The sequence below is a fragment of the Marmota flaviventris genome, chromosome X (genome assembly GCF_047511675.1).
Source record: "Marmota flaviventris isolate mMarFla1 chromosome X, mMarFla1.hap1, whole genome shotgun sequence".
NCBI lineage: Eukaryota > Metazoa > Chordata > Mammalia > Rodentia > Sciuridae > Marmota > Marmota flaviventris.
Genome location: NC_092518.1, coordinates 38,133,140 through 38,146,136, shown reverse-complemented (window position 1 = coordinate 38,146,136; position 12,997 = coordinate 38,133,140). Strand labels below are relative to the sequence as shown.

Below are 12,997 nucleotides of genomic sequence, written 5' to 3'. Positions count from 1 at the left end.
TCAATTCTAAGTGTCCTAAACTTTTTGCTGCCTTGTGTATTGAAACAAATATTTTGATTACCAGTTATTAAACAACTTCCTGGTTTTGTTGTCCCAGGTAACATTCTATATTTGAGAAATTCGAATAACAAATTAGGGCAACACAGCTTGAAGCTCATTTTAGTAGTTCATGGATTCATTCCCCAGAATATTGCTTTTTGCCCTATGTACGTCTCTTGAATAATGGCCACAGTGAACTCTGGTGTACCTGAAATCAGCGGAAAGGCCTGGAATTTCCAGAGGATATAATGTTTTCCTGTATCGCTGCTCCACACCCACCTTTCCCAAATTGACTTCAATCAACTCAATGATGCTGTATGAAATGAAATTGCTTCCCAGATAAAAGAGAAACAACTTGGGAAAGGGCCTTGGCCAGCATTGACCACTTTTTTAGAAAACTTGATACAAGGTTGATGTTGGCATTAGGGAAGGATGGATGTGCCATGACTTCAAAGTGCTAAGAGTCCTTTGAGGTATGGTCAGTTCATGAAGTGGCCATACTGTAGGGGCCTTTCAGTCCATCTTAATTTAGGTCTTTGCCTATATGCATAGGTAAAGTTATTTGAAAGTCAAAACAGATGCAAAATAATAGAGAAATTAATGTTTCTAGTTTCTCATTTACTATTAGGCTCCCTTTTATTTCATTGGCCTAACTGGGCCACAGAGCACTTTGTTTCTTCCACCTGGTGCCTTCTTTGCTGACAGAAAGAGATTCATGTGTAATATTAGTTAAATAATTGTGACTGCCAGCTATTATTTCTTTCAGGTAAAATACTTGAAACTTAAATGGAGCCTTGGGGATGTAATAACTGAAGACCAAGGGTTGATTATTGCAGGCTTTTGCACAAGTGAGCATTTTACTGCCATTCCCCACACCAGAACTGACCCTGCCAGTGTTTAATCACATGAGAAACACACCAAGTAAATCTTATATAAACTGCTAATTATAAATATGGCCTCCCTTGGAACACAGGAAGCAAGCATTTCTTGAAGCCTATGAATGAAAGGAGGCTTTCCAAATGAATCCATTCACACAATGTACTAGATCACATTACATCTTGTGAACTGAACTGTAAGAGTAATGTGAACACATTCCAAAGGAAATGGGAGAAATAAAGAATTTGCCTATTCAATCATATACTTCTAGAACTTATATATTTTTATTGCAGACTAGATTCTTAATAGATCACATTTGCGTTAATGTTTAGTTGGGTTGTGATCATTTTTCATAAACTTCCATTTTATTTTGACAACTAGAATTTATCATTAAGCATTTTCAATAAGATTTTGGCTCCCTTTATACATTTCTCCTCTTTAAGTGGAAAATGTTTTATTAGTTCTTGCAGTTTTCTAGGATTAAAAATTGCTTTGTGCTTTTTAGGGTGATCTTTTGAAAATGTTGTAAGTCAGACATTTTATGCAGTGTTAAGGGCCTCAGAAATGAGTTGGAGTGAGAAAAGAGGGTTTGTGCTCCCACTAGAAATAGTTAGAGATGAAGTTTTGCTTTGCAGATAGTTGGTATGTTTGTACAAATCCTCTGATTTCTAAAATTTTCTTTATCAACTCTCAACAGTGGTGCTTTGTTAAACTTTTGGTTACAGTAATAGTTTTCCAGTCTTTAAGGGATTTTTGTCACTGCAAACCAAAAGTGCTTTACATGGTTATGGGACAAGGTTGTTGTAACAAGTTAAACTGTTCTCCTGTATTGGTTGTTTGTAAATTAGTGGGTCTATTTGTGTACACTCCAGTCCCTTGTACTTAGAAAAGGTTAGGTGTTCTGTAGCTATGTGGGCTCCCAGAGCATGGAATATCATGTTAAGGGCTTATGGGAAGAATTTGTACAGTATTTAATAAGTACTGTTATTCTCTTAGAATTAATGTACTAAGGTTTTCTCTTAGTTAATGAAAAATATTTTTGTATTCTGCATACTCCATGCTTTTCAAATAGGCTGGTCTGTGCTGCGCTTGGTTTTCATGACTTTTCCTCCATTATTACTTGAGAATGTTATAGACTGCATTGTTTGGTGTATTAACTTAATTATAGCTTGCATATATCATAAAAATACATGTGATTCACATCAATACTAAATCAAAACACTGTTATGTCTCATTCTTTGTGTGCATCTTACACTCCTTGCTATGGGCTGAGCATGGCTTTCACCACCATCTGCAGTGTGAAGCAAGTAGACTTAATGCTATACTTAAGTGATTCTAACAACTATGGGCTTAGCAAGAGAGTTCCCCGGCTGTATCTTAAGATTAGCTTTGGGGACTATGAGAGTGTGGTTTGTAGCATCTGGGAAATGGAGTTACAGAAATGTGATTAAAGGAAAGGAGGGGTGCTACTGTGGTCAGCTGTTCTGTTTTGGAGTGAACAAGGTGTCTAGAAAATTTGCCTTCAAGTCTGTATTAACTCTTTGTTATTTTTAAACTTTATTCCCTCTAACCTTCTGAGAAGCACATATTCAAAGATAGGCATATTTGGTAATAAGCCTGGTGTAGGGGGAAGTGATAATGATTTTTTTTCAGAAATTATGTAAATTGTTTTATGGTTAGCTAGATCCATCCTTTCCTGCCTTTTTAAAAAACAGATGGAGAAACTGAGTCCTGAAAGATTTTGATATCATTGAAATTTCACAAGGAACTAAAGTAGACTGTGCATTTTAAAGGAGGACCAAATTGAGGAAGGCACCCTCTCAAAGAGCAATGCTTCTGTTCAGTTTTGTGAGTACTTTCTGATTATATCATTCATGGCTTTTTTTTTAATAGAAAAAATATTAAACTTGTATTGAAATACACGTGTTGGCTTTTAAGGTGGAGGCTTGTAGCAGCATTTTGATTTATCCATGTTATGGATTCGGGCAGAGTAACCAGCCAATTTCAGATTTTTTTTTTGGGGGGGGGGAATTTAGTTATAAATTGGTTTGAACTTTCTATGAAATCACAACTTAGAACTGCTCTGAACTGCTTTTCATTGACTAGTTAATGACTAGTTAAATGAAGGATGCTTCTGTAAGGTAGACCTTGAGTTGTCCCAATTCTCTGATGCTTCATCCTTCCCTGGTGCTTCTAATGCTGGGGCTGTCTTTTAGCTGCCTGAGTCTTCACTGCTTTCTTTCTTCATGCCTCTCTGTCACCAACTACCTGGGCTCTTGGAGGGTTCATCCTTAGAGACATGTGAAAGACTCCACCAAGCAGCTCCTTTCTAACCCCTTACTCCTGGAAAGTCACAATCAACACATTACTTTGCTAGAAAGCTCCTCTTGGGCCTCTGATCTCAGGGTAGAAAATTCTTGCAATAATAAGCAAAGGACTTGTCTTTGTTTTTGAGAAGAAACCCAGCACCACGGATGATATAAATTTCTACTTGGTATCCAGGGTTTAGGCCAGAATATGGAGATTTTCACATCCTCTCACAAGGGTGTTTGATTGGGTGAACATCTCTTGTGTGCCAGGCTCTGCAACAGTATTACCACATTGCATTCATACCATAACACTGAGAGGAAGAGATGATTGGCCTTATTTTAGAAATGAGGCCATAGATACTTAAGAGAGGCATTCAAATTATTTGTCCAAGGTCACATAGCTAGTAAACAATGGAAGGCCTGCCTCCCCCTCACTTGTTTGATTTCACTGACCTATACCAAAGAAAAATATCTCAATGGATGTTGGATTTGATGCTTCCTTTCTAATTTGTGTGTATGGTTTTCTTTTCTTTTTCTTTGGGTGGTTCTGGGACTTGAACCCAGGGATGCTTTACCACTGTGCCACATTTTTTTTTTTTTTTTTTTAAATTCTGAGACAGGGTCTCACTAAGGTGGTGAGACTGGTTTGAACCTGTGAGCCTCCTGTTTCAGCCTCCTGAGCCCCTGGAATTTTAGATGTGCTCCACCCTGTGTGGCTAAACATATGGAACACTTCATCCTTGCACAGGGGACTTGCTACTATTCTCTCTATTGTTCCAATTTTAGTATGTGCACTGCCGAAGCTAGTTCTATTTTCAAAAAAAAGATGCAGTCTTACTGTGTTGCCCAGGCTGGCCTGGAACTTCCAGACTGTACCTGCCAAGTCATTGGTACTGAGGTGTGCCACTCAGTTCAACCAGGCACATATTTTTTAATTTTGCAGAATTTTTGTCTAATGAGACTGAATGTATATTAAGGAAAAAAAAAATTTTTGGAGGGGGGTTGTATTGTGTGCCAGACCCTATTCTAGGTGTTAGTGATATTATCAGTGAACATATATAGACATTGGGGTTATTATTATTTTTTTTATCAAACTCTGAGTTAAAGCTCAAAGCTTCATATATACATATTTCATCATGTCTTTCATTCACTAGCAACACATTGAAACACAGAACCCAAGATTAATTGCTGTCATTTTTCCATTGACTCACAGAATTACTGAACTAGCAGGGTACTTCTGAGGTTACTTAGCCAGCTCCTGAGGCTCTGGGGGAAATGCCAACCTAAACCATTCTATTATTAATAATTTTCCGGGGGGGGGGGGTGTTCCATTAAGCCTTTGCAGTAGCCACTGCTTGCTTTGGATGCCTATAGCCTTTGTGATGATGATAAATTATTTCTGTCCTTAGAATTGGCTGGAGTATATGTCATTTTAAAACTGCATGCGTGAAAAACATTTTTAAAATCTTTAATTCTATGCTTTTAAAGAAAATCATGGTGATGCTTGATGATTTCCCCTACTTTTCTGTCCCAAACCGAAAGGTCATTTGACCCCAGTTTGCAGTGTGTTTTATAGCTTCTGGGAACATCTTTTCTAATAGTTACCTTGTGCGTGACTGTATTTTCTTCCAGAAAGCTCTATGCTTCATATGGAATTGCGTACTTGTTCACCTTTTGACCATTATGGTTAATAGAGCTTGACCTCTTGTTTTGATAGAATTATCAGTTGGGTGACTACAGAGTGGAATTTAGTTTTATTAAACCTTCCCTCGTGGGAATGTGACAACTCCAAAGCTTAATGAGTAGCCACCCATACTTTAGGTTTCAGATTCCATGACATATTTATTCCTTGAAAATACAGGGGAACATCAGGGATACTCTAGTTTTCCATCTTGAGAGTACCAGTGGGGGAGGAAACGTCTCCTAGAAGAATAACTTGTCAAACCTGGATACAAATTTCCCATCAGAATTGTTATTTATACCAGTTTCTCAGTTAAAACCAGAAGTGTTCTCAATGCATATATCCTCATGTTCTTTCTTTGTTATTATGGCATTGAAACATAGCATCCTAGATTTAGTAGAAAGCTCCTGCTTTTTAGAGTATGTCATGGTGGTTGCTAGGACCCAGGGCTATCTGGGTCATGGTTGGCTTGAGTCTTCTCACAGTGGCTTCCTTATCTTGGTTCAACAAAGTACCTGTGGCTACAGTCATTACTTATTTCAATGTCCAGTTTTTTGTCTAGCTCCTTAGATTACTAATGTAACATTCTCCTCCACTTGCCTATCTGGTTGTAGTTCAGATATAGGAGAAAATCACTTTCTAGATTATGGTAATAACCAAAAGATTGCATGGTCCCTGATTTCCCAAAGGTCAGTTTTCCCACTGGGATCACTATGACTATGATGAACTACCGGCACATTGCCTTGCATATGGTAGCTGTCTAATAAATGCTTGTTTTTATCTGTGGTGTAAAGTGAACTGTGCTGGGACCCTAGAACTTGGACCCAATCCCATTTTTGCTTCAACAAAGCATGTGCCTTAGGTCAGTCACTTCCTGTATGTGGACTGCAGTCCCCTCAGCTGTGAAATAAGGACATGGGCAGGGAGATTTATGAGGTTGCTTTCAGCTTTATGAGTCTTAGTTTGTGACTGACTAAATAGGGGAAGAATTACGGCCAGTCAGTCAGATGCCACAACTTTGTTTCCAAACCCCAGCTGACTCCACAGAAGTGCCCTGCCTTGAGTTGGGAATGGCTGGCCAGTTGCTTTCCTGAGGATCCCATGCCAGAATCTCTAGTCATGTCCTTTGGGACATCTGAGGGCAGTGTTTTTTAAACTTATTCTGTAGCAATGGAATTCCCTTCAAAAGAATAAAGAATTCAAGCAGACTCCGATTTACATGTGAGTAGAAGTCATGTCAGCACTTAGCTTTTGCCAGGATGGTGCTGCATATAAGATGGAGGAATCCTGAAGGTAGAATCTCAGAAGGTGGTTCAGAAGGTAGTTGGAGTGGTGGAAGAGAGAGAAATCTTTGGCCTTCCCCCTCCTCAATACCCCTACCTTAGGTTGTACCTCTAGCCTCACATTTTTCAACTCACTTCACAGAACATTTCAAATCATCTGCCCTGACCAGATAATGACAATTTTTTGATGGCTGTGTTACCACACATGGCATCCTGTCTTTGAAACTGGGAATTTGAAATTTACTTTCTCAGAATCTTCCCTTGAACCTACGAAAAGTGTCCCTTGCCCAATGTTCTGCTGCTAAGAAAGTTGGAAACCTCTAAGACATCTGAAATACCTCAGCTCAAAGGGTCTCTTCTTGAATCCAGGGATATCAAGTCAGAATCAAAGAGGAACTACTTATACCTCCAATTCCTGATAAAACTACAACCCACAACCCACCAAAACTCACCTAAGATGAAATTGATAACTGGAATAGTCCTGTTACCCTCAATAAAACTGGGTTCATAGTTAAAACCTCTTGAAAAAGGAAACTCCATAGATGATTCCACTGGTAAGTACTAACATCTAAGAAAGAGTCGGCCCTTATTTTTTTATTGATGCCTGTAGAATTTGTAATGGTACTCCCGTTTTTATTCCTGCTATTAATAAATTGTATTTTCTGCCTTTTTAAAAAGGCAGTTCTAAATTCATTTAATGTATTCAGGGTGTGGTCCATCTTGATGATGTTTCATGTATACTTTAAAAGCTTTCATATTCTGATTTCGTTGGTTATAATGTCTTATAAATGTTAGATTCCATTTGTTGATGGTGTTTTTCCCCCCTGGGGCTTACTAGGGGCTTAACAGTTGTTGATATTTTCAAAGGATCAGTGTTTGGTTTCATTGATTCTTCTTTTCCCCTACTGCTTTTTTCTATCTACAATTTCATTGCTCTCTGTTCTTTCTCATTCCCTTCTTTCTTCCTTTGAGTGTGTTTTGTTCTTTGTTTTCAGGTGGAGGCTGGATCATTAATTGGAAATCTTTTGTTTCAAATATAAACACTTAGTGTTATCAATTTTCTCATAGGCATCATTTTTGTAGGTGTATTACGTGCATTTTGATATGGTGCATTTTTATTATGTTCAACTCAAAATATTTTTATTACTTGAGGCTTCTCTTTGACCCATAGATTATTTAGAAGTATATTGTATAATTACAGTTATTTGGACATTTTCCTTTTGTCTTTCTGTTGATATCTGGTTTAATTTCATCATGACCAGAAAACATCCTTTGTGTTATACTGACTCTTCTAAATTCACTTAATGTATTCAGGGTATGGTCCATCTTGATATTTTTAAAAAAAAATATTTATTTTTTTTAGTTGTAGTTGGACACAATTCCTTTATTTTATTTGTTTATTTTTATATGTTTACATTTTATCACTAAGAAGAATTTAACAATCTTATCACCCTGTAGGTCCTTTTTTTACAATTATTTTTTGTGTTACTTCTGTATACACCAAAACCCTCATAGATACAATTTTTGCTTTCAGTTAAGAGCTCAAGAGAATAGTTGTGCTCTATATAATATTTCAGTAATGATAGGCCACATGCATGATGATGGTTGCATGAGATTATATTGCCTAGTAACATGGTAGCCATCCCATGTTGGGAAGCATATTCTTAATGCCGTTTACATGATGATGAAATTATCTTAGACACATTGTAAGTGATATATGACTTGATAGATCTCTAAACCTAGATATATATCCTTTTTTTTTTTGGTTACTAAGGATTGGACCCAGAGGCTCTTAACCACTGACCCACATCCTCTGGCCTTTTTTTATTTTATTCAGAACATGGCCTCACTAAGCTGCTGAGGCTGGTTTGAACTTGAGACCTCCTGCCTCAGTCTCCCTACTGAGATTACAGGCTTGTGCCACTGTGTCTGGCAGATACCTAACATTTTTGTTTTTCTTTCTTTGTTCCCGATGTCCCTAGTTTTCTTGTAGCATCATTTCCCTTTTGTCTAAAAAGTTTTGTTTGGCCAATGAGTTATTTTTCCTTCGTCTGAAGATATCTGTATTTCACCTTCATTTCTAAAGAATTTACAACATGACTATAGAATTCTGTATTACAGTTCTTTTCCTTCGATACTTTAGAAATGTGTGCCATTTCTTTTTGTACGCAAAAATCTAAAGCTGTCTGAACTTTTGTGTCCCTAGAAGTAATGTGTCATTTTCTCTCACTGCTTTCAGGATTGTTTGCTTCATTTTTAGTTTGCAGCATGGTTTTCTTTGGGTTTATCCTAGATGAGGTTCATTCTACTTTTCAGGTTTATAGGTTTATATAGCTTGTGAAATTTACAAAAAGTTTTCAACTGGTATTTCATCAAATATTTTTCCTGAACCACACAACACTCCTCTCTTTTCTTCCAGGACACAAGTGGCAGACCTTCTATTATTGTCCCTAGAGTCTCTGAGGCTCTGCTTTGTTTTGTTTCAAACCTTTTTCTTTTTGTTACTCTGATTAGCTATTTTATTTTTCCTTTTAGTTGGACATAATACCTTAATTTTATTATTTATTTTTATATGGTGTCGAGGATCGAACCCAGGGCCTCACAGGTATTAGGCAAGCACTCTGCCACTGAGCTACAACCGCAGCCCCAGATTGGCTATTTTCTTTGGAGAGGTAGAAACCTCATATCTTCAAAGAGTTTTTTTTAAATTTTGGTTATTTTGTTATTCAGTTCTTAAATCTTCAGTAGTACTTCTTTTTATTTTCCTTGTCCAGAATTTCTCTTCTTTTATTGATTCTATCTTTGTCAGATAATTAAGACCTCTGTCATTTAGGCACTGGCATCTGTTGATTGTCTTTTTCCCCATGCTGAGTAATCTTGGATTCTGTCCTGAATATTTTGAATTTTATGAGACACCCTAGATCTTATTTAAATCCTATTAAGAATGTTGTATTTTCATTTGTGTAGGCATTTGACCTGGTTGAGTTCAGTGAGCAAGTGCCAACTAACTTGTGATTATTGGTCCCAATATCAGCTGTTACCAGTACCACTTGCATTGTGAGTGCACGCACCTCATGCTGCTCAATCTGGAATCTTAGGGCTTTAGTCCTCAAAGTCTTTGATAGGCTATTTAGAATGAGATCCGTTCATGCAAACCTGGGGTGGAGTGATCCCCAGGTTTGGCCATTCATAAATATTTTGTGGGGGTCTCTTTCCAAAGCTTCTTTTCTTCCATCATCTATCTAGTACTTTCCAGATCCGTGAGGATTCTCTTTTTGGTCACTTAGCCAGAAAATTTGTTCTTAAGTATTCTGCTATGTTGTGCACTTGTACTACTGGGTCCATGTTCCTGGAGCCAAGCAATTAGATGACAGAGACAGTTAAACACAATGGGCCAGTTTCTTGGAACCTCAGCTGCACTGAATCCAGAGGAAAGTTGGTCTCTTTAACTGTTCAGTTCCTGTAGGCTCCCTTTGCTGCTAAGCTTCCATCTCTACTGTGGGGTTACTTAGTGACTGTGGCCTGAGAGAACAGAGAATGGAAAACTGGAGGATATCCCCCTACTGTTTCTGAGCATCAAGAGTTCTCTTTCCTGCTGCATCTCTTGTTTCTCTCTCTGCCAGCATCCAGTGTCTGGTAACAGTGTGATGCGCCCAGGCTTGGGTGCACTGGAGAAAAAAGGAATGGGGAAATTAACTCCCAGTTGGTATTTCAAGTCCTGGTCTTCTCTCTTCATCTATCTGCTTCTGTTTACTTTGCAGAGTCCTTGTATAGCTGCTCCAGGGTTTATAGTTGCTTGTCGTGAGATAGGGCAGGTTGCACTGACTCCATCCTTTGCAGAACCATAATCTCCATGTGTGATTGTGAATATGGAAAATAGTTTGAGGCTAAACAATGGGTGTTCTTTTTGTGTCCCTCTCCCCATCTTGACATCTTGAGAAAACCATCCTTAGGACCACATACATATTTTAGAGGAAGGTGGGATTACTATATATAGCCAATGAACATCACTAACTCCACTGGCTGATGAAATCAAAACTTGCTTCTTTCTTGACATCTACAAGTAAATCAGGAAGTTTTTCTTCATTCTCATTCACCTGTTTATTAAAATGTAGGGGGTTGGGGGTGCATCTGACTGGTACATGCGTAAAACCCTGGGTTCCTCAAAAATTAAGATTAAAACAAGAAAGGGCTACTTCAAAGAGAAGAGTTGGGCATATAAGTCAAAGATTTCTAAAAATCCTTTTAGTCCAACTTAAAAAGGACCATGGAAATAATGCTTTTATGTAAATCAGAGTCTAGCAGACCCCCTCTCTACTAAATGAAGAGGCACTTGTATAATGAAAAGAGCCTTTTTGTGCAAATTTTGCAGTGCTGTACTTGGGATTTTGAATTTTGAATGTGCTTATAATTCCTATCAAAGTGATTACTGTGATAATAGTTTATTAATAGGTTAGTGAAAATCAGAGAAGACACTTCTGTAATAGTGTATAAAGTGAAATTGTAAATGCCTGCCTTAGTAGGCTAAATGGTTAAAGGTGTTCCCAGGGTTGGGAATGATATTCAAAGACCTGTTGTTCAAGAGGGGTGGGGAGCAGGAAGCTCTGTTGGTGTAAGCAGAGAATGGAATGTTTTAGGGAGTGGGGGTTTGTCATTTCCAGGAGCAGGGCGGGTTGCTCGGTGGGAAGGTCTGGCTCCAGCTTGAGCCCACTCACAGGATGTCAGGGGGAAGTGTGACTAAGGTCACGGCCACGCCACGTGGTGGGCCAGCTGGATCCAGAGCAGGGGCCTCTGTGGCCACACATCCTGAGTTTCCATGGTCTAATATAGTGGGCTTGAAAGAAAGGGTGGATGCAGGATGCTGGCTGGGTCTATGCCGTGCGTGGGCAGTAAGTCTTAAGTGACAGTGGGTGGAGATTACAGCATTTCATCTGCTTTTCCTTTGACACCTTTTAAAGATACAACCCACGGTTTTCAGGGGTTTATGCCAATGTCTGCTTAGAGGGATCTTGCAGTAGATCTTAAAACCCTTTAGTGTTCTTAAGAACACAGGGATAATTTTTCTTTGGGTGCCATTTAAAACAAATATGGAGAGTTAAAATTAGATTGGGAATTTTTGGTGCTGTTCATATTCAGCTTATTAGGGGGTGATTTTGAAATCCTTCTTATATAATTTTCAGATGTTTCAGGATACATTACATTTCTTTTCACTTTTCTTTTGCGAAGGGCTGTTCAGGATGTTTAGCAGGTTGGGTTTCAGAATTTCAGCAGCTTTATGGTGTTGTCATCCAGTTTGACAGATTGAATTTGCACTTACAGGAAATGGAATGTAAAATTGGAATGTATTGTACTAAAGGAACATGGGAGAGGGTATGTCAGGTTTCAGCTGTGATTAATATTTTGCTGATGATCTTTCAACTACATGGCATGCTTAAACTCTGCCTCAACTTGAACAATTTCTAGTATTTCCTGATTGTCAAAAACTAAGTCTTAGAAAACGACTCTAGAATTCTCATCCTTAATCCATTTAGGATTTGAGAAGGTCTCTGGCCAAAATTTTTAGCTTCTTAATTTAGAAAGAAATATTTCATTGTGAAAAGCTGTAAAGTCTCTTAGTCTTTTCCCTCCCCCAACTCATTTAAAAAAGTTTGAAGGAATGAGGGGAGGGATGAAAATCACCATAGAAACTGGGGTGGGAGGCTCTAAGTACTGTGGAGTATAGGAGCTGTTATTATTAGATATCATTGAAGGCACTGTGTTTTTAAGACTTAGGCCTAGCAAGGATTCATTGAAGTATATAAAGAATTTCCTTTAATGTGCTAAGTGTTTACTTGGTTCAGGTATTCTTCCTAAAAATTAAGAAAACATTCCTCCTATGGAGAGAGATGATAGAAGGAATCATAATCTTTCATTCTGTTATTTTAAATGTAATCTCATTTGAAATATGTGAGTTCACCTTGGAAGTAAGGTACCTGGAAGGGACAAATTCCTTAACAGAAATGGAGAGTGGGAACCAACATTTCTTGAGTGCTCATTGTTTCTTTAATTTTCAGAACTGTTCATTGATGTCAATTTATGGATTTTAAAGATGGGCAGTTTTTAAGTTGGTGATTTAGGCTTTAATTGTTGGATAGGGGGTGATATATGTTTGGGGATTTTTTTTTTGAGGGGGGCTAGGGTTTGAACCAGGGACACTTAACCACTGATCCACATCCCCAGCTCTTTTTATTTTTTGAGACAAGTTCCACTGAGTTGATTAGGGTCTTTGAAAGTTTTTGAGGCTGGCTTTGAACTTGCAGTCCTCATGCCTCAGTCTTGAGAGACCACTGGGAGTTTAGGAGTTGGGATTACAGGCATGTGTCACTGCACCCAGCAATGTTTGGGAATTGTAAAACAGTGGTCCCCAGTCAGGGGCAATATTTTCACAGATGTCTCTGGTTATTGTGATTAGAGAACGGAAATACTACTGGCATCTGGTGGGTAGAAGACAGAGATGCTACTGAAAACATAGTAATGCACAAGACAACTCCCCTACCCTCCAACAATGAATGTTCTGGTCCCAAAGTGAACCACTGATGAGACCTAGCACCAATGATAAATCAATAGAAAAGAAATTAGAACCCATGTCTTCCCTGTGTGAGAAGGTGAAAGAAAATTTAGCCTGATTTCTTCCATCCCTACAAGTTAGCTATGCCTATATATTATTTGTAGACATCTTAAGAAATAGGGAATAGATTTTACTAACAATGGATGTACATGTGATTTCAGGAGTTTTTAAAGTTTTCATTTTTAGGATATATGAATTTCCC

The 12,997-nt window shown here is 38.2% G+C and overlaps 1 pseudogene; it reads right to left on the bottom strand.

Annotated features, from left to right (window-relative positions):
* Positions 1-3,942: 3,942 nt before the first annotated feature.
* LOC114086205 (U6 spliceosomal RNA) lies at positions 3,943-4,034 on the bottom strand (annotated as a pseudogene).
* Positions 4,035-12,997: the final 8,963 nt, after the last annotated feature.